General features: G+C 46.1%; 2 protein-coding genes across 3 annotated transcripts in view; both read left to right on the top strand.

Annotated features, from left to right (window-relative positions):
* Positions 1–22,844, top strand: part of ADM (adrenomedullin) — a 70,879-nt gene that overhangs the window by 27,112 nt on the left and 20,923 nt on the right. The gene's annotated exons all lie outside the window — the stretch shown is intronic.
* Positions 20,219–22,844, top strand: part of AMPD3 (adenosine monophosphate deaminase 3) — a 41,590-nt gene continuing 38,964 nt past the window's right edge. Inside the window, exon 1 of one of the 2 annotated variants that reach the window (XM_063117276.1) lies at positions 20,219–20,312. The gene's annotated coding sequence lies outside the window, so the exon portion shown is untranslated. Of the gene's footprint in view, positions 20,313–21,001; positions 21,019–22,844 lie in introns of those variants that run through there. The other variant, XM_063117275.1, reaches the window with a different exon arrangement.

The raw sequence follows: 22,844 nt of genomic DNA on the forward strand, positions 1-22,844 counted from the left end.
CGATTGGTTGCCATGGGCTGGACAGGGGAGGGGGTGGAGCTCAGGAGAGCACTGTGCCCCATGGAAAATAATAATAATAATAAAAACGGGGGTTGGGGGAGGATAGGAACGGGCTATTCCTCCCCCTTTTTTATTGTTATTACCTGTATCTGTGCAGCTGTGCAGATACAGATAATAAAAAAGAGGGAAGGAACGGGCAGTCAGAGGGAGGAGAGGTGGTTCGGGCACCCGGCATCCCTCTCCTCGTCCTCCTTGCTGCCCCTGGCTGTCTCGTTCCTGCCCCCTCCTTCCTTTCTCCCTCAGCGCTGCAGGGAACATTTGCACTTGTGTTCCTTCCCTTGAAGATGACCCAGGACATGCGTTTGGCTATCTCCTGGGGCTGTCTTGACATTGTCTTTGCCCCAGGGTGGCTCCGAATCCACACTGTGTCGGTTAGATGACACAGCCACAGATTTGAGGCCACCCCAGGGCAAAGAGGCGCAGCTGCAAAGTCAGGGAACTGCCCTGACTTTTCCAACCAAAGCAAGGTCAGCCCAGCTCTGCTGCCAGTCTGTTCTCATTCGGAGCCACTCCAGAGGTGCTCCTGGGCAGAAGGTCACTGGAAGCTGTGGGCCTGGTGAGCCTAAAGGCTGTCAGAAAGCCTGTGCTGCCCCCCCTCGTTTGGACAACTTGCCACCACTGTGCATCAGGGATTGTGTGGGGTTTGGCAACAGAGCAATGCCAACCCAGTGCCATGAAGATAGCCCGCCTATCAGTCTTTTCCCACCCGCAGCAGATTCTTTTGTTTTTTGGTCTGTCTTCTGTTTCAATGTGCTGTTATGGATTTCCTATTAGTGTGGCTTGCCCACAAGGCACTCCTGCCCAGCGTTGACAAAAGAGTGTTGATAACCTGTAATCATCAGGAGAGGTGTCTCCATGGAAACTAAGATGACGCAAGAAAGCCAGATGATGGTCAGAAGCAATTAGTCATCCAGATCCCCCCCTCCCTAGATGGGGGGAGGAGGAAAAGTGTCTTGTTTGGACCCTGCAAGCCAGATCCTAGAGATCTGATGTGGTAACAATGGACTTTGGCTTCTCTGTAGAAGTGTTTAAGCTGTGCCTCTACCTATGCTCGATCTACATATTTATAAATAAATACAAATATTAGGGAAGGGGGGGGGGGAAACAATAGGCTTCCAGTGACCTCTTTCCAAAGGAAACCAAACCCAAGTAAGTGCTGCTCACTGTGGGGCATGTGTAATGGTATTCTCATTGGGTTAATTTGTAAGTAACAGAGAAATGGAGCTGACGGAGCTGACCCTTGGGTAGGCATGCTGCCGACAGTGGTTAAGACAGGGCTGGGCCTTGGGGCCAAAGTACAGAGTTCTGTAGGCCAGGCCCCACCCCATGACCATCTTGAGAGTAGCCTGGGATGGGGGCATAAGGGAAGCAGACTCAAATTCTCCTTTTATTGTTACTTTGTGAATGGCTACTGTTAGTAACGTTATTATCCCTGTCTGTAGTACCTTCATTTTATTTCCTCCTGACCTTGCTGGGCAGGTACACACATAACGAGAAGCCATCATGGTGGAATTTCCCCACAGGTCTTCTTGCTGTGGCAGCGGCCTCCATTTTGAATATTTGAGTCACAGCTCAAATCCACTGAGGGTGTGTTGTTGGATGCTTGACAAGCCATCTGCAACCATAAAATAGTCCATGGTTCTGGGTGGCTTGTTAAGCACAGAACAACTCACCTTCATTGGGTTCACACAAGCTATGCCCCCTTCGCCATGGCTCAAACATTCACAATGGTAGCAGACGCAGCAATGAGAAGTCCTGTGTGGAAATTCCCCCATGGTGGCTTCTGATACGTGCAAACCACCCCACCTTGCAACATATGCTTGCGACTGTTCATACGTCTGATGCAGTGAACTGTAGTCCACAAAAACTTATGCCAAAATAAATGTGTTAGCCTTGAAGACTCTTTATTGTTCATTCTCTGAATGTCCAAAACCAGAGACTATGAAGGAGGAAACTGTTGAAAGTGGGGTGAAGGAGGGAAGATATCAGGGAGTACCACCAAAAGTTGGCCTTTGAAATCCTCTTCTGCTCAGAATTACATATGATTCAATGCAATCGTTGTTTGTTTGTTCTTTAAAGTGTTGCATTTAATTGCTTCCCTGGATGATTTTTGTGTCTGCTGCTGTGTATACAATCCAAAATGAATATCTATATTGTGTTATTTTCAATTTGAACGCTAGGTGGCCCCACAAGAACATTCTCTACTGCGTTGCTTTATCTTTTCTCTGATTCCTCTAGGGCATATAATCACCTGTTTGTAATCACAACCATCAAATACAGATATTACTCTGAGCTTCAACGTAATCTGAAACTTGTATTCTACCGCTGCAAATATACTATAGACTTGTATAGACATATCTGCATTTTTATGAATAATTGGATGAGGATGGGGAATTGGGCACCTGCCCACTGTTCCCATCCACTCCTCAGTGTGGTCAGAGGATATTTATATACAAGTTGTACATAGAATCATAGAACCATAGAATAGTAGAGTTGGAAAGGGCCTGTAAGGCCATCGAGTCCAATCCCCTGCTCAATGCAGGAATCCATCCTAAAGCATCCCTGACAGATGGTTGTCCAGCTGCCTCTTGAAGGCCTCTAGTGCGGGAGAGCCCACAACCTCCCTAGGTAACGGGTTCCGTTGTTATACTGCTCTAACATTCAGGAAGTTTTTCCTGATGTCCATGCATCACTTCTCTCTGCATGACTGGGAACCATGCAAAAAGCAAGGCCACTGATTGTGCATACAAAGTCTATGCATGCAGCTTTTGAGAAGACCTTCTGCTAAGTGCACAGAGGTTGCAAGCAACAGGCCTGATCCTTCTCCATGCGCTAATTAATGCAGCCAATCAGAACAATCTTACACATGTTTACTGGGTAGCAAATTCCACTGTTTTCAATAGAGCTTACCCTATTGTGGAGGAGCCATAGTTCCGGGGTAGAGCACCTGCTCTGCATGCAGGAACTCCCAGCAACTCCAAGTACAGCAGATAAAAGAGGATGCAAGGCGGGTAAGCATCCAAGATGAACCCGAAAAAGGGGAGAAACGTCTCAGGATGCTGTAGACAACTTTACTGTAAACAAGCCTGATGCTTTTCGGCCTCTGGCTTTCTGTTCGGCCTTCTTCAGGAGGTTGTAACGATACATATCCTATTCATTTGTTTGTTTATGTATTGTTACAGCCCCCTGAAGAAGGCCTAACAGAAAGCCAGAGACCGAAAAGCATCGGCTTGTTCACAGTATAGTTGTCTACAGTTTCTCCCCTTTTTCTGGTACAGAACTCTGGAGAGCTGTTACCACTCAATGTCAACAATGGTGGGCTGGATAGACCAAGGGCCTTGCTAGACGAGGCCTTAGCGCGCCTTGAGAGCCGGTTTCCCTGCTGTGCGTCCACATGACGCACAGGGGAATCCGGCCCCAGGCCGCACTGAAGCCTCCTCTAATGCGCCATAAGCGAAGTCGCTTATGGCGCGCCTTTTCCACAACTCCGGCCTGAGGCCGGGGCTGCAGAACGTCTAGAGACTTCCGTGGCTTTTTGCGGCTACTCGCTTAGCCGCAAAAAGCCACGGACTGGCACAGCGCTCTTATGAGCGCTGTGCCCATCGGGCCAGGGGCATCCGGGGGGGAAGATGGGGGGAAGGCCGGACCGGCAGGAGAGGGGGATGGCGGAGGAAGACAGATGCGACACACGGGAGGGTGAGGGGGGCAGAGAGTGACAGATGCAACACATGGGAGGGTGAGGGGGGGCAGAGGGTGACAGACGTGACACACGAGAGGGCGAGGGGGGGCAGAGGGAGACAGACACAACACACGGGAGGGCGAGGGGGGGCAGAGGGTGACAGACGCGACACACGAGAGGGCGAGGGGGGGCAGAGGGAGACAGACACAACACACGGGAGGGCGAGGGGGGGCAGAGGGTGACAGACGCGACACACGAGAGGGCGAGGGGGGCAGAGGGTGACAGACGTGACACACGAGAGGGCGAGGGGGGGCAGAGGGAGACAGACACAACACACGGGAGGGCGAGGGGGGGCAGAGGGTGACAGACGCGACACACGAGAGGGCGAGGGGGGCAGAGGGTGACAGACGTGACACACGAGAGGGCGAGGGGGGGCAGAGGGAGACAGACACAACACACGGGAGGGCGAGGGGGGGCAGAGGGTGACAGACGCGACACACGAGAGGGCGAGGGGGGCAGAGGGTGACAGACGTGACACACGAGAGGGCGAGGGGGGGCAGAGGGAGACAGACACAACACACGGGAGGGCGAGGGGGGGGCAGAGGGTGACAGACGCGACACACGAGAGGGCGAGGGGGGGCAGAGGGAGACAGACACAACACACGGGAGGGCGAGGGGGGGCAGAGGGTGACAGACGCAACACATGGGAGGGTGAGGGGGGCAGAGGGTGACAGACGTGACACACGAGAGGGCGAGGGGGGGCAGAGGGAGACAGACACAACACACGGGAGGGCGAGGGGGGGCAGAGGGTGACAGACGTGACACACGAGAGGGCGAGGGGGGCAGAGGGTGACAGATGCGACACACAAGGGGGGGCAGAGGGTGACACACGGGACGGGGATGGAGGGCGGATGGGGGGGCTTAAGTAAAAAAAAACACCTTACCTTGTCCGGAGTCTTCGGGCCGCACGTGGCCCCTTTAAAACAAACAAAAAAAATGGCTGACGTTGCAGGGCTTCCGTAGTCCCTGCGTGTCGGCCGTCTAGGAGGCTGGGCGGTGCGCGCTAAAGTTAGCGCGCCGTCGCCCCGCCTCCCTGCCGGCTTATCCCGGCAGGTCTAGCAACGTTCCAAGAGTCTGACTCAATATAAGGCACCTTCTTATGTTCCTTATTTCCTCATGTGTTTAGGATTTCAGCCTTTGCCAACGTGCTGTAATCGCATAGAGTAAAGCGGCGGGAGAGAAGAAAGAAGCCCCCCAATAGGCTGCTGCAACACCTGATACACCACTGCCACAACAGCTACGCTGGGGCTACTTCTCAGCTGTACCAAAGAGTGTTCCCACAGCCTATCTACTGCACTGGTGAAAATGCTTCAGTAGAATGGACTAAAACAAGACAGAGTTCTGGGTGAGATGAAGGTGGCACAGGAAAGGAGCACTGTATCCTATACTCACTTAGACATGACCACAGCCCTGTGGACAGCGCAACTTTATACTGACCGGGGACCAGCACAAGGAATTTCCTTCCCATTTACTTTAATGGGGAGGAGAATTAAAAAAGACAACAACTTTTCCCACAATAACTGCTCTCATTACTATGACAGAGTATATGATATGGTGCAAATCAGTACCCAATTACATCACTTCACCACCAGTATATATAAACTCCATTAATTAGGGTGGCCATATAGAAAGGAGGACAGGGCTCCTGTATCTTTAAGAGCTGTATAGAAAAGGGAATTTCAGCAGGTTCCATTTGTATGCATGCAGCACCTGGTGAAATTCCCTCTTCATCTGGTCACTCTACAAAAGAGGGCAGGGCTCCTGCAGCTTTAACTGTTATGATCTCTGTGGAGCTGTGCATTCACTTATATAACTCATGCAGTGGAGCACAGATCTTGCTGGATCTTTTCTAAAACAGCACAAAGTCTATCCCCCTGCCCCTCAAATGAAAAATGACAGCATTATGATGTTCCTCCTCATCTCCTGTAATGAATAATTATGGAAACATGTCATAGTGAGAATTTCTACATGTGTGATTTATTGCACACTCATGACTGGCCACTCACACACATTTGTGGGTCCTTTAGATGATGTCCAGGATGTCTCCCTTTCTTTTCCCCATTATCCCACTTTAAAAGAACACAAGGCTAATCAACTATTACTTCAAAATGCGCAAAATCAGACCCATGTAAAGTTGACCATGCGCTATAATTCCACCACTAGATGGCACTGTTTTACTGAAGTGATTATGTGCAGAGAGGAAGTATTCCATTCAAACCACATAGTAGCCACCTATATAATGGTGCCAATCATAATCCAAGAGAGAAAGCTGAAGCAAAAAGCCCTATTAAGGTAGTGTGGTTTGTATGTTTGTTTTTAATGTAAAGAAGCTCAGTGTCATCACATTATGCTTTCCCATAATTAGTTCCTGCTGCTGGGGTTGAATAACATGATGCCACATTACACATTTTGGTAACTATTTATTAAGGAGGAATGCAGGGGGAACTTACTTGACACGAGCTTGCCATTTTCACCAAGCAATCCCGTGTTCCCTATCACACCTAGGGGCCTAGAGGATTCTCTTTCAAGTTAAACTCTGCTCATTACATCAAGCAATAACTAGCGTATTTCAAATGCACTATTTCTTTTCTTCTCTCCCAGCACTACTTAAGTGCCTTTGAAAGGGGGGAGCGGAGAAATGGTTACAGAGACAACATAATCAAGTCACAGAACTAAAATATTTTGGCCGCAATAACAACATAAACTTAAGCACCCTTAAGGACTTTGTTGTAGTGCAGCCTTTTATTAGAGAGGAGGTCTGTTTCAGTTGCACACAGCCAGCCACTGTGCTAGAAAACGCCTGACTGATAATTAAATAGTAATTCCTACATTTTGTATGAGCAGTTCCAGAGAGTTATAAATCATTAAATAGCTCTGGAAGTAGCACAGTAATGGAACATTTGTCCATTTTTACTGCAATTTCCAGCCAAAGGAGCCAGCCTACTAATTTGGGGATGGTAATAGTTGTATGATTTTCCTCCTCCCCCTCTATCATTTTCTTCTAGAAGAGTATTTGCCATTGTACATAACAGATAAATCACAACATTATTATAGAATATCAGTGTTGAAGATGACAACTTGGGAGCGGCCCAATCATTAGGCATAGTGAGGAGTCTGCCTTGGATGATAGGCGAAGGAGGAGGGCAGGGGCCAGATGTTGGAGTACAGAACTCTGTGTGGCAGGTGGCCTGCCCTGAACTCCCTAGCACGGTGCCCTCAGTTGCAGTGGAGAATGCTGTCCCACTGCCAGTGTTGAGATAAGAGTCAACTGCCAATCCAGTCAGCTTTGACAGATGGAATCTTGTTCTTCATCTAACCACAAGGTTTGGTCTTCTCCCTCATCCAGACTGAGGCAAATTTGAGGGAATGGTGGCAACTACCCAAAAACAACTTGGGACCAGGATACCTGCACTTGTCACTCATTTTACCCAAGTTACTTTCTTCACCTGCTTAGACCTTTTGGACTATGCCGTCCTCTTCAGCAGATCCTACCTTTCCCTACCTGTGCGCTTGTCCTACCTTTCACATTATAGTATATATTAAAGCAGTGGTGGGGGACATTTGGCCCTCCAGATGTTGTTGTTGGACTGCAGCTCCCTTCAGTCCTAGCCAGAATAACCAATGGTGAGGGACAATGAGAGTTGCAGTCCAACAACATCTGGAGGGCCACATGTTCCTCATCCCTGTACTATCTCATTTCACTTGACTTCTAAGGAATGACACTTGTTGCTGTAATCACAGCACTTGGTGGGAGCCATGTCCCTCCAAAACCCTGCAGTTTTCCTTCCCTGGAGGGAGCATGGGGTTTCTGGGCAGCAATCCTGGTTCTGGAGCTGCCCCCTGCTCTCTAACTGGTGGAAGGTGACCAATCACTGGTTACCTACCACCAGGCACTGCCCCTGGATTCACCCTGAATTGGCTCCTGAGCAACATCAGATGGTGGAAATGCCATAGCGCCATTGCTCCATTTGAAAAAGTTGGGGCAAATCCCTAACTTTTTCAATCTGCAGCTTTGTGGGAAAGCCCTGCGATGACTGTGAAGCTGCACCCGTGTCATCTACTTGATGCAGCGCAGATCTGCGGCCACTATGGGGCTTTCCTTGTGTATAGACAGCCCCCTGGATATGATCCAGCCTCCTATCCTGTCCTGTGCATTTCAAAACATTCAAATAAAATCTCAAAGGCAAACAAAGCATGACAAAATATTGGACAGTCACAGCAGCTACTTGAAATCAGTAGATAAGGCTAGCACTGATTAAAACAAATATTGTCTCTGTCTTGATTTGTAGAGATCACTTATGAAGACCATGTAGAGAATGGTCATCACAATGCCCAGTTGAGACGAGAGCTTTATTTGAAACCTAACGAGGCAGTGCTAGGAGGTGTTGATCACATGACATCTGTTATTGCAATGGTTCATACAGTCAAGAACGCCATACTAGGAAAGCTAAGAAGAAAATCCTCAACCTTTACTGAACAGGAATAGTGATATCTACAATAGTGACATTTTTTCTTCTACAAACTTAAGGGGAAAATGGCTTAATAAAATAAAAAGTAAGAGGTAACGCTCCAGAGAGGAAGCCATCTTAGTTTGTTGCAGCAAAAACAGCAAAGAGGTTTTTTTTTGTGGCATCTTAATGAATAACAGATTTACTCTGGCATATGCTTTCGTGGATACTGTCCCATTCATCAGATATACACATACTGGGGTGGGTGTGGATGAGGTGTAAACCTTGGTCATAGGGAATTGAAATGCAACATTCACAAAGCATTGTTAGGTATTAACACAGACATCATTGGAATGGTAAGCAGATTAACTTATGATGATAGAAAATACCATTGTTCTTGTTCAAACCACAGGAAGTAGGCCTGAAGCTTGATGAGTTGTACTTCAGTAATTTTGCATTTCAATCCCCTGGGAACACATGGTTTATATATATGCACACACACACACCTCCAGTATGTGAATATAAAGCTGCCAATTTGAGGTTTACACTTGATGTATTGATGATGAGGGCTATGAACACTTATGTTTAAGTTTGCAGTCTTTAAGGTGCCACAAGACCGTTTGTTGTGTTGCCTTGGATCCAATGTTCTATTTGCCCTCCAGCTGGCTCATGGACCAGAAATAACCCTTGTAAGGGGTTGCAGGAGGGATGGGGAAGGGGTTGTGGGCATGAATTGGCAAGCAAGGGAAGGGTTAAGCCTACGAATTCACTGTTGCAAATGCCACACTGTTAACCAATAAGCCAACAACATGTGTAGTTCTATTTTTAGGGCCAAATTAAATGTTATGTTGGTAAATGTATGGCCTTTGCATTTGCTGAGATAATGGAAAATGAGGGGTAGTGCCAGGCACATACAGAAGTGGAGACAGAGGTGGCTTAGAAGGCAAGAAGGATATACCCCACTTTTAGTTGACTCACAGTTTGGGTGTCCAAATGGGGTCAAATTAAAAACTGCCTGTAGGGGTGGGAGGAGTGGGGAGTTGCATGATTCCCACCCCCATCATTGCATTATTATTATGAAGGATATGCAACTTTGGAACACTGTGTTTCCCTCCTAATGTCTAATTTGATCACTTGTGTCAGTCTGAAAACCATCTTACTGCAACAAAAATGCTATTCTCATGGGAGGAGATGCCCTGTTCTCCAGACCCTTGTTTACCAAACAACTGAGGATATTTTCTTTAAGATATAATCTACTGGTGGGGTGGGGGCTGACCTGTTTTGCCTGTGCATGTGTCAGGAATGAAGCAGTTTGCAGTGGAATACAGCTTGATTCTTCTTCAAATCTTTGAATACAGTAAATACAAGGAAACCCCCAAGAAGAATCATCTGTATTATATAATCTAAAATCTGTGTAGCACTGAGCAGCTTTCATTCCTTGCATAACTGCTGCTTACATAATGTCAACAAGGTCATGACAGATAAAATGCTAGCAACTCGGATGTTTCATATGGCATATAGGTAAGGCTGTAGAATCTGTTTGCACTATAAGCCCGAAGAAATGTAACTTCAGAATACCTGAACGGATTGGCAAGGTCCTTTGTGACCATTCATTTTATTTCTTAAATGGGTTAGTCTGTCCCAATCAAGTTGCTTAAAAGAACTTACAAATGCAAAACCAATTTAATACATTTTGTGAAAGTGAATACATCATTATAAAATATCTGATGTCAAAATTCAAGGACAAAATATACTTTTCTAAGCAATATTCCACAGTATTATTCCAAACAATAAAATTATATGCAGCTCCCTTTCATCAATGTGAGGTGTGTTTTTTTACTGTTAATTGTCAATCCAGTTATCCTGAGCCTCCTCTAGCCTCCTTCCCTCCCATTCCAAAGCGCCCTTCCTATATGGGCTGAAAAGCCCATCTAGAAAAAATAGAGAGCAGAGGATGGGAAGGTGAAGATTGCCTGTGCCGTTCCTCCCACCGGCAGGGCACAGGAAACTCTGAAGCCCCATAGGAATACACCCCTAAGCTAAAATATTCTGGTATTTTTGGACCTGCCCTTTCGCTGTTTGTCCCACTGACCACTGGAATGCATCCCCCAAGTGCTTCTCTCAAATGTAATTTGGCCCTCGAGCTAGAAGTTCCACACCCCTGGCCTATATTATGTGGCTGTAACCATGACTGCAGCCTGAAATCAATATCACACAAAGGGAAAACTGAGGAACTTTAAGATCACGGCTGTGAGTTCGGACAACTTGCTAATCAACAGTCATTTCTCATTTTGGACTTTAGTTTCTTTTCTTTCTTTCTTTTTAGCAAGAAGTCCCATTGCACAGAGAATCAAGTGACTTTAAGCATTACAAAACGGGAGAAGGCAATCCATAAAGCCACACCGTAAAATAATCATAATCTTAGAGCCATACAGAAAAGCAATGTTTGGAATCCAGCTGAAAGTTGTGAGAGCGTCTGCGCCTTTGCATGTAGTATAATAATAATAGTCATCAGCATCTGCACAAAAGCAGTGTTTTGGAGCCACATTTTTTTTTATAACAGTAAAGAAGCAGTGGTGGTGTTGATGGTGGGTTCACCCAAGGTAAAATAAAATTCATAATCTATACACACCTCACACACGCTCACCAAGGGCAATAAAAATTAAAATCCATCCTCCCCCCGCAGACTCACCCAAGGTGGAAAACAGAATCCACACCTTCCCCAAGGCAATAAAAAACAAAACAAAACAAAAAACTCACCCCCACACACTTATGTAGGGTAGGGAAAATAAAAACCCAACCCCACACTCACCAAAGGTAATAAATAAATAAATCCACAGTCATGCACACAAGGCAAAACAATCATCAACATAATAAATCTACACACAGACATGCACACACCCAAGGCAAAATAATAATAATAATAATTCACACACACACACACACACACACACACACCAAGGCAAATGCCAAAACAAACAAACACCCACACACACTCAAACAAGGCTAAAAATAAAATAAAAATCCACACACCCTGACATACTCATCTATAGAAAAACTAATAATAATTTTAAAACACACCCACGTACACACCCACCCAAGGCAATGCCCTCCCCGCCTTACACACACTCACCTAATTAATTCATCAAAATCACTACCTACAGAATGTATGGAAAATCTGTGAGAATTTATTTCATCAATGCAGCCAGAGATGAAATCCAATCTCCCTCCACCCTAGACTTGATTGCGGGACGGTGTAAAAGCCGGAACGGAACGGAACAGGCCGGAACGACCCCATTATATTAAAAAACCATACCAAAAACAGTGGCATGTGTTAGCAACACTTGGGAACAATATTTTAGGACTAAAACCATTCCAATATTATATCACTATTAACCCCAGAACTCCCAAAACAACTTCCGGAACAGAATGGGATGGCTGGAACGGCCACTACTGAACAAGTGATATCAACCAAACTCACCAGTCATGCATAACTCCATGGCAGGGATGCAATAAGCCACAAAACGTCCAAAGAAACTGCGTTCGGATACCCGTTCCACGCATAGCGCATATTGCGCAAAATGGTCCGTAACGGCAACTTCCCAATGAGGTGAGTCAACCAAACTCACGAGACACATATGACTAGGTGGGACAGATGTAAAATGCTCCAAATGTTGCCCCGAAACCACGTTCCAATACCCGTTCCGGGCAAAAGTTAGTATTGCTCAAAATGGGCCGTAACTGCAGCTTCCCAATGAGGTAAGTCAACCAAACTCACCAGATGCACATTACTAGGTGGGACACATATAAAAAGCTCGAAAAGTTGCCCGAAACCACGTTCCGATACCCGTTCCGGGCAAAAGTCCGTATTGTGCAAAATGGGCCGTAACTGCAGCTTCCCAATGAGGTAAGTCATCCAAACTCACCAGACGCACATTACTAGGTGGAACACATATAAAAAGCTCCAAAAGTTGCCCCAAAATGACGTTCTGATACCCGTTTTGCGCAATATGGACTTTTGCCCGGAACGGGTATCGGAACGTGGTTTCGGGTCAACATTTGGAGCTTTTTATATGTGTCCCACCTAGTAATGTGCGTCTGGTGAGTTTGGTTGACTTACCTCATTGTGAAGCTATCGTTACGGCCCGTTTTGTGCAATACGGACTTTTGCCCAGAACGGGTATCGGAACGTGGTTTCGGGGCAACTTTTGGAGCTTTTTACGTCTGTCCCACATAGTGATGTGTGTCTGGTGAGTTTGGTTGACTTACCTCATGGGGAAGCTGCCGTTACGGCCTGTTTTGCGCAATACGGACTTTTGCCCGGAATGGGTATCGGAATGCAGTTTCTTTGGACGTTTTGTGGCTTATTGCATCCCTGCCATGGAGTTATGCATGACTGGTGAGTTTGGTTGATATCACTTGTTCAGTAGTGGCCGTTCCGGCCATCCCATTCTGTTCCGGATGTTGTTTTGGGAGTTCTGGGGTTAATAGTGATATAATATTGGAATGGTTTTAGTCCTAAAATATTGTTCCCAAGTGTTGCTAACACATGCCACTGTTTTTGGTATGGTTTTTTAATATAATGGTGTCGTTCCGGCCTGTTCCGTTCCATTCCGGCTTTTACACCGTCCCTTAGATTGCAGCTACAGACAGTTCATTTGTCCTTCAATTACTTTAATAATACCTGCCCCCAAGAGCAGCAATTGCTTAAAGAAAAGTTGACTAAACAGCAGCAGCAGCAGCAGCCGATAAAATAATAATAATAATAATAGAAGAATTAGCAAGAAAATTTAAATACCAGCTGGGAAAGGAGGAAACCCCCATCCAGCCCCAATTAAAGCAAGTTTATATACCAGGATTCTTGTACTGTGCTGGTCTGGCTCCTCAAAGCAAACACAGGGAAATGCTACCATAATGGCTAAGGAACCACCCCAGCTAAACATTCCAGCAGGGTTAAGGGATCTTGGAGTTGCTTACCATTATGTGTAGTGGGTTCAATGGTGATTAAAACCACTGTGTGGTTTATAAGCCATGACGATAGAGAGCTTTATCACACTAGCGTTATACTGTGCAATCACTGCAAATTGCATGCAAAAGACTCAGAAGTTTTACACCTTATAATCTGCTTTGATTGTGAAGTACTCCCATGCATCCTGCCTTAATTGTGGTATAAAGCCAAAATATTCACCGTATTTAGCCCCTACTTTTTGAGCGTATCTTCTGAGCCGCCGCTGGGGTGCAGGAGCAGGATTTTAAAGAAATGCTTACATCTGTGTAAGCTTTAAAGATAAAGACACCAAAATTGTCACAGTAATAGATATTAGGGAGAGCTTTAAGCATACCAAATTTGAATTGAATCATCCGTTGATTTTTTTATTGGTTTTTTTTTACATTTCCCCCCTTAAACTCACTTCCTGGTATGCAAAGGATCACTGTCGCCCGGTAGCAAAAACAACAACAACGGCGAAAGCTTAGTGCTACAGGGATAATCCAAGGGAAGCAGGTACGTGGGATGAAGCTAAGAGTCCACCGGCAAGAGCAACCACCACTTCTGACAATGCTTTCGCTACTGGAGGCTTTCTCTATGATTCCATGGCCATTTATTTTTAAAAAAAATTGTAACAGAGAGGCTCCGGAGAGCCCACTTATGCTACAGAGAGGCCGGGACGCATGGTTAAATTGTGCAGAGATATGTCTGCTAACTACAGAGGGGAATGGGTGGTCGTGCGGTGGGCTCACTTACAGTCGTTCCATTAAACCTTCCCTCTTTGTATTTGCCCTAAGCACACCATATATGAATTATTGGTTTACATATTTAAAAATTCAGATAATATTTGGGCAACCTAAGCACCATATAGAATATTTGCTTGCTCTGGCGTTATGGTGATGAGCACAGTGATAAATTAGATTGGGAGAAATACTTTCAGTTCTGTTTCCTACCTCAGCTAGAAACTTTAAAAAACCACATTAATCTTACTAAAGACAGTGTATGTCTTACCATTTAATTACCAACCCAGATGCAGGCTGACATCCATTACCTATTTAGGCTTCATAGGCATACTTTACTCAAGGTGTTTGGTCAGCAACTTGCAAACCTTTTAAGCTCTTCTAGAGTCATGGGGGTGCAATCTGCCTAGAATAAAGTAAAGGCTCCTGCTAGTTTGATAGTCACTGTTCTTGAACTGAACCCACTGCCTCATTCCTAAGAAAGAGATATTGGGGCCTGGTCTGCCTGAAGTCAAATGCTCTGGATGATTAAATTTTCATCTAGCTGTAGGTGTGTGAAACCTGATGATAATGACGTCCCACATAATGCTAATCCACTGGTTGTGTTTGGACAACACAATAGTCAATGATGGTTTAAGTAGTCAACCATTGGTTGAATAGTCAACGGTTGGTTATTGTGTTGTCTGTCGGGGGGAAACCACCCCACGATTGACTATTTCTTCAAAATAACCAACAGAGGCTGGCTGAGTTTGAACAACACACTAATCAACAGAGGTGGGTGGGTAATAGGAGCAAAATAGAAATCAACCATTGGTTAGCATGTTGTCTGAACTCAACCAGAGATAACCAACGCTCTGCAGAGTTGACTATCTGCACAACCATTGGTTAGCGTGATGTCTGTCAGGCTCAGTGGACTATTTTGCAAGGTTGAGTTGACTATCTCAGCTGGCTGCAGAGTTCCCGGGCAAGAGTGGCCAAAACCGCACCAGCTGCTCTGTTCCAGCCGGATAGCATCAGTGTCAGGTGTAGGTCTTCAACTAGCCCAAAGATGAAGTTCCTAACCATTATTAGGAAATGGTTTGAGAATGTCAATGTCCCTGCAAGCTTATCTCTGCCAGAGTTTCTCATGGGAGCAGCTCTATCACTCCCTGTCTCAGCCTTGAAGCTGCTGCTTCTCTGGGAATTTGGGAATGTTTTAGAAAGGTGGGGGCCACAGAAGCATCACCTTAGTGGGTTGTCCAGTCCCGCCCTGTTGGCACATGGGAATGGCTTACAGGTCAGAGGACCTGTCTGTCAAGTGGCTTTGAATAGTCTCTAAATGCTGGTGCAAAGCTACGTTTCATCTCTCGACACAAGGCCTGAAATCCCTCCTGTTTGGATTCTATCTCTGATTGGGACTTTGAAAGCACTCTGCACATGGACACTTTGCTATTTGGACTTTGGATTTCTAAGGACTGTGCCATGAAAAGTACTGTGAAGCTTTTCATAGACTTGAACTTGCATTTGCTGTGCATATTGTGTGTGTGTATGTGGCCTAATTCAGGTGGTAGGGAAACCCCCCCCCCCCCACGGAGCTAACATTACTTGCAGGGGAGTTCCTGTGCCTGAGATTGGTTTCCCTGGTCAGCTCTTAGAATCATAAAATAGCAGAGTTGGAAGGGGCCTACAAGGCCATCGAGTCCAACCCCCTGCTCAATGCAGGAATCCACCCTAAAGCATCCCTGACAGATGCTTGCTCAGTACACAGCAGGCTGGGTGGGACTGTTGGATTTCTTCCCTGCCAGACTCAGGTGGCAAAGAGCTTCCCTGGAGCTAAAGTTACATGCAGGGGAGTTCTTGTACCTGAGATATTTCCCTTCCCTGTGATCATGTTGACTGTCTCCTCGGCGTATGGCAGGCCGTGATTGATTGGTGCGTGATCTCATTCGCTCTCTGCCAGACTCAGCTGTACCCTGCCCTTTGTGATTGCCTGAAGCATGGAGCCTAAAGTGTTCTGACCATCAGTTACTTTTAAGTGTGTTTTGGGAGTATAACCATTAAGCCTGTTACCGTGAGATTTCTGCAATAAAAAGAAGTCTCACTGATACATCTCGTGTCAGTTTGCCAGCACATGTGAATGCCAGAGAGAAAGGGCATGCACACGACAACCAGGAGGACTGAGGGAGGAGAGGGGCAGGGCTGTGTCAGTCAAATGCCGAGTTGCCTATTAGTCTACTCAATGCCAGCTCCAACCACTCCACAGTTGTGTAGGAACCTGTTGTGTGGGGAGTACCCCCTGGATAAACCACTGTTGAGTTGACTATTAACCCACCATTGACTATTGTGTTGTCCGAATGCAGCCATTGTTTATTTTAACTCATAGATTGTTGAATTCTGAATTGTCACGATGTGCAAACCCAGCCACGCTAACAAACCATGATTTGTTAACCACGAACAACCCAGAAAGTGTTGAGTTGTGAACTATGGATTGATTAAACTGTGGGTTGTTTTGCGAGCTTACAGAGGTAGTAGGCAAGAGTAAAAAACAAAACAAAACCCCAGCCAATCTACATGCCAGGATTATAAGGAGGGAGCAGCTGCAGGAAGGAAGCAAACAACCTAGGGACGGAGAAACAAACCACTGTTCAATCAGCTGTCAAACAAACCCTGAGTTGGGTTTGTGTTAAACCATGGGTTAGTGTTATGTGTGAACAGTGAATGAAATGAACTCTGCACGTGGTCAAAAAAGGCCTGGCATTGAAAGCAGGTTGTGAAATGAAGTGCTAGTAAATCCTTGCACACTAAGTCTTGGGCAAAAATATCCTCACAGCAGTTTTTCCTAATCAAGTAATGCTTGAAAACAAAGGAAAAAAACCTTAACTTCATTTTTATAAGGGTTTATCCAATATAGCTTACATTGGAGGGAATCCAAACAGTTACTTTAGCCTTGAGTGTGTGTAGTGTGATTTTAAGCTGTTTTTTTTAAAAAACATCAGATCCTCTTCCCATATCACGAATTGCTTTTGAAAGTCACCTCAGTTGCACAAGCCAATATGGGGTGCCCTCCTCCCTTCTTGGGTATGCAGAACTTGTTGTCTGGTTTTTTGGATCATGGCGATTTTTATTTTATTATTGCACTAGCTGATATACCCAGTGTTGCTTGAGCTCCCTAAGATACATGTATGCAGGGTAATTGTCTTAAAATAGTAGGCCAGTGCTAGGCCTGTCCGTTATATTAAATGAATCAAATTTGTTTCTTTCCCCCCCTCTTTCACCCTCATGACAACCCTGCAAGGTAGGCTGGTGCTAAGCCTGTGAGGTAACTTTAAAACGAATTAAATTCTTTTCTTTTTTCTCTCTCACCCCCGACACTTGGCCAGAGCCACCTTGAAGCCACCGCCATGATTTTCCTTGTCCCCACAGAAAACAAAAACTACTACTCTAGCATGCCTTTCACTGCAGTGCCTGACTTGCCCGATGAGTCCTGTCACTGATGAGTCCTGCCACTAAGGCTCAAGGGAAGGGAAGTTCGGCCAATCCAATCCACACTGCACTGTGCAATCGGTACCCGTAGGTAGGCTGTGAGGGAGCCGGCCAACTGGCTGTCAGTGAGCTCAGTCGTTGCCATTAGTGACAGGCCTGGAGCTGTACCCTCCTCCTTCCCTTCCTCTCCCGATGGTGCCTAGTGATCTATGCAGCTGGCCCCAGATTCTCTTTCAAGACTGTCCGAGGTGTGGTGGGAGACAACTGGAGAGCAGGCCTTTTTAGTTGTGGCACTCTGATTATGGATTTCTTTTTCTCAGGCAGGCTTGCCTAGTGACTGCATTAATGGCTTTCCAGTGCCATCGTTGCTGATGCTGCTCCCTGATAGAGCATTGAGGAGTAGCATTGCCAAGGAGGAGAGGCAAGCGGCTGTCAGTGGATGCACCTAGCTCCGACCAAGTGCTTCTGGGACTGCCTCAACCTGTGCTTCTTGCCCACCAAGTGCTCCATCAGGAACCCAGATTCTGAGAGAACAATGGTATCAGGATGGGATACCTTTGGGCATGTTCAGAGTTTGGCCTCTTAAAGTCACGCTGTTGTATCTAGTCATGATTTTAAAACGATACACAGTGGGGGGAGAAGACACTGCAAATGGACGCAGCCCATTTATGTGGGTTGTTTCCTTTTATGTGGAATTGGGTTTTCTGCTCCAGACCAACCTTAGGAGTCTGGGTTGTGAAAAGCACGCAGCAGCTACCTGCCTGCACATTCACAATGGCCGCCAAAGGCTGGTAAGACCAGCCTTTTGCCCATGACATACTGGGAGTTGTAGGTGTAAGCCTAGGTTTTTTTTTATTAAATTATTTAAAAATACTTAAAATGCAAAATTTCACATTTTTAGATTTTTCTGGTACATTGTACAGCCAGACCTATCAGCTTGCCAAATTTCAAGTTTCTAACTCATCTGGAAGGAGGTAAACATTTCTGGACATACATCCCCCACACATACTTCTTGCTTTATATGTAGAGATTTATATATCCCACTTTTCCCCTCTTGCAAGGAACCCAAGGCAGCTCACATAGTGCGTCTCTCTATATTATCCTCACAACAACCCTGTGAGGTAGGTTAGGCTGAGAATCAGTGACTGGCCCTAATTCATAGCTGAGTGAGGACTAGATGTCCCGAGTCCCAGTTTAACACTCTAACTACTATGCCACATTGGCCATTATGTATATAATCTCATCTTCAGTTCACTGACATCACATTCTGCATCTGGCTGTTGAACTTCAGGGGAGTAAAAAGTAGCCAAAGGCAAGGGCGGAACCAAGTAATCTTCTACAATAATATTATTAGTAAAAGTTTTATTAAAGTGCCAGGTGCCTATGCGTTTTGAACGCGGTTGCGTTCTTTCTCAGGGTTTTATAACTTTTAGTGCAGTTATCTGCCGAAGCTGCTAGGCTTCTAGTTTGGCCCCTCCCCCTTTGCCTTCATCTCTACCCATCACTGAATGCAGTGCCCTTAGAGCTTCTCCCAAATTGAATTTGGCCCTGGGGCTGAAAGAGGTCCAACCCCCTATCCTACTTTATATCAAGCCCTTGCTTGACAAATGAATGGCACTCCGTTACTCAGATCATTCCCTCTGCACATTAACAACCCAAGCTTAAATTCATAACAGCAATGGGGGGGAAAGTACCAGGACTCACCCAAAGTGAAGTGCACTTAAGTTCCATTGATTTCAATAGAAGAGGCATGGTGTGCTGAAATCTCTCCAGCTGAAAGAACTCAACGGGGCTTAAAAGTGTACCACTTTGGATCATGCCTATAACTATACAATAGTCCTTGTTTAATATTTCCTTAAGTGTATTTTTGGATGGGCTTCAGCTAGTCTTTATGAGTTTATTGCAGCACTACCCTTGTGCAGATAGATGTGCTCAAACCTTCTTCCTTCCTTGCTGTAGGAGTCAGGAGCCATTCTCTGGGTATGAGCCCAGAGTGATTTCTCTCTCTCTTTCCCTACAGAACACTTTGGATGATGTCCAGAGTGTGCAGTCCAGTCCTGTTCCTGTATATGCAGAAGTCCCACTGCGATCAATGGAAAGTAGGTGACTGCAATCCTGATGGGCAGAATAAAGTTTTTAGGCACTTTGAGTACTTTGTCTCGCCTGCTTTTGTATGACATCCACTGCTTTTCTCCAATCCTATAGACACTTTTCTTAGAGTAAGTCCTGCTAAACTCAATGGGACTTACTTCTGAGTAGACACATATAGGAACCCACTATTAATTACGCCTGAATATGCATCTTAAGGATTAATTTAAGAAAAGTGACGTGCTCTGCTCTCATGTCCTATCGAAGTTCATGGACAAAGGAGGAACGCCTGACTTTTTCTGGCTTATGCTCAACACTGGTTGTTTGTCCATAAAGGGTGAGGAGGTCCTGGGCTTCCTCCTCGTCTCCTTGCAGGAACACATGGGAAATTTGCGGTAGTGCTGAGAGGCACGGAGCAGTCTGCAGTTTTCTAGATAAGTTTCGGGGAAACACTATAATGCCTTAATAAGGAAGCGGCGCAACCCGGCAGCTTTTGCCAAGAGAAGGGAAATGCAGATTTCCTGCTAGGCTTGGCAGCGCGGCCTGGCGCTATCCCTGCCTTTCCACCAGAGGGACTGAGCCGGTTCTGTAACCTGAGATCCCGCCTCTTCCTTGGGAGAGAAGAAGTTTCTTGTTCACGTTCAAGACTCGAGGAAGAGCTGCCGCTGCCGCCGCTCCTATTGCTGCCGCTAGAGCGAGTCGCAGGGCGACTGGGGTTTCCGTGAAAGGCGACCCCCTTCGGCCACGGTTTCCTCAACAAAGGGATCCGCCAGGGGCACCTGAATGAGGTAAATTCGACGCAGAAGGGTGGGGGGCAAAGGCTCTGCGCGCTCACCCGTCCTCACTACGCATTATAAAATTGGACGCAGCGTGTGGCCTGGCCGAGAGTTTTAATGTGCCACTGCTGCAGCTTTAGCCGGGCGGGCAACTAACGAGGATGCATTTGTTAGCAGTTGTGTCTAGGGGCAGCGGGAGGACGGATTACCACCCAGGTGGGGGTGGGCTGAGGGGAGGCTAACCTTTGCTAGTGCGCTTTCCGGGGTTACACTCGGGAAAATAAGCTTTGCGCGCCCAGAGGAGCAGTTGGCGCCTTCTGGCGCGCTGCTCATGGACAGCTGTGCCTGAGACGAGGCAGGGATGGGACCAGCTCTCCTTAGCCGGAAAGGAAAACGTTTCGTCCCGGGGAGATTTCTCCGCCCAACCTCGCCTCCCTGAGCTGAGGAGACGGTCATACCGCTGAAAGAGAGCAGTGGGGCCCAGGGTGGGCATTGCTTGCCTGCCTGCGGGAGGCTAAACGCTCCCGGCTCTGCTCACCGCGGGAGTTGCAGAGCGCACGGGGAATGAATGCGGCAGCTGCTGGCCACCCCAGCTCCTCCCCTTTCTGCCTCCTTCCCCGCCTGCCTGACCGGCTGGCGTGAAGGCTCCTTGGCCGACAGCAGCGAAAGCGGCCCGGTCGGCCGGCGAGCTCCACCATGACTGCCTCGGGGGCGCTAGGTAAGTCTCCCCTGTTAGCCAAGCGGAAAGTGAAAGGGCGCTGGCAGGCAGAGGCGCGGAGCTGACCTTGGAGGATGAGCGCGGACTGCAGCCGGCGTTGCCGGCGCCACAGCGAAGCGTACAGCTTGCCTGGCACCTGCAGCGCCGCCGTTCAGCCTGGAGATGTCTGTTGCCTCGGCTCCGGTCCCTCGGCCACCGCAGGCACCACTCCCCATCTTAGTCGGCTCCACGCCCTCTCCGCTCTCTTTTCGCCATGGCAGGAAACCCATTCTTATGGTATGTGCTCATGCAATATTCAAGCCCTCTCTAAAGCTTCTCTAGATGGATAATTGGCCTTGGGAATTGAAAAACCGAAAGGGAGAGAACAGTCCCCGAAGAGGTTAATTGAGGGCAACTCAACTTGGCTAAAAATTTAAAGGAGCCAGAATCTATATATCGTAACTATTATTTAAACAAACAGAACAGCTTTTTTTTTTTTTAAAGAGCATACAGCATAATGCATTTAATAATTTCAAGGCTATTCCAGGGTCTTATGCCTTATTCATCTTGTCCCATGGCTCCTCCAGTGCTTGCAAAACAGCTCATTTACTTTTGAATTGGAAGATTTTGCTTTCAAGATCACCACTTTGGCAAGAGCACATGAAGAACCGAAATGCAGTAACATTGTTGGTCCTCGCTGGCTCAGTCATTCTTGAGTATTGCTTAGAGCTGCCTTCTCCTCAAGGGCCATACCGGCTTGGAATGATGAACGTAAAGAGATTTTTGAAGAGAGATTTTTTTGTGTGGCCTGTTAATATGGGCTGCTTCCTCCTTATTTCCTTGACTGGGTGTAGGGTGGGCCCTGGATGTAGGTGGTGCAAAAACTCACGTGGGTGATGTGAGTATTGTTCAGAGTTTGCTTTTTTAGTTTATGGATCAGTTCTTTGTAGGAGCAAAAAAGTCAAGATTTTTTGTCTGAGCAATAAAAGGCACCAGCGGTGTAGCTCTGTTATGAGATTCTCTTAAACCTGACAGACAGAACACAGAGCTGGACTTAGAGCTTGCGCAGTACGTTGGTTACAACAGGATATTACTGGCTAGCAGAAATGCTTTAGACCATTTTGAAGCCTTGTTGCAGAGATCAAAAATAGGAAATAAAACTTGTTAGGACTGGAATAAAGAAATAATCGTATGAGGAGTAGTTGTTCTATTGTTTAGCTAGAAACATAATAAAAGGAACATCCGGAATTGAGTAACAGTTTCATCTCTCAACTTCCTGGTTGCTAGTACAAATAAAGAAACATGAAAGGTAACATTTTGTATAACAAAATAGGGATGTTAAAATGCCTTGTCACTTCATTTATTAGCAATCTCTGGAATATATCAACGTTTAAAACATGATCCTATGCATGTTTACTATTGAGTCCAATGAAGCTTATTCCTAAGTGTGTGTAGATAGGCCTGCACCTTTAATGGTAGGAATTATTCTTAAACTGAAAGCAAAAGTCAGCCAATTTCCAAACAGCTTTCAGTGCTAGTAAATATTAATAGAGGATTGTATCCTATAAAACAGCAGGGTCATATATCAGCAGTTGGAAGGATGTGTCATGCTTGTATGAATATAAATATGAGTTTATGAAGGGAAAATCTGATGAAGGTTATTACAAGTTATAACTTTTCTTGTTGTTTCCAGGATAAAAACTGCCCTCCACAGTAACCAAAACAACACTAATTATTTGGAGCATAATGCATTAAATACAGCCTTGAAACTGTCAAGTTTGCTTAATATAAATGTATTAGCAATTGGCATCTATTAATCGTTACTAATAAACCTATGAAATAGACAT

This window comes from Elgaria multicarinata, chromosome 2 (assembly GCF_023053635.1).
Source record: "Elgaria multicarinata webbii isolate HBS135686 ecotype San Diego chromosome 2, rElgMul1.1.pri, whole genome shotgun sequence".
Taxonomy (NCBI): Eukaryota; Metazoa; Chordata; class Lepidosauria; order Squamata; family Anguidae; genus Elgaria; species Elgaria multicarinata.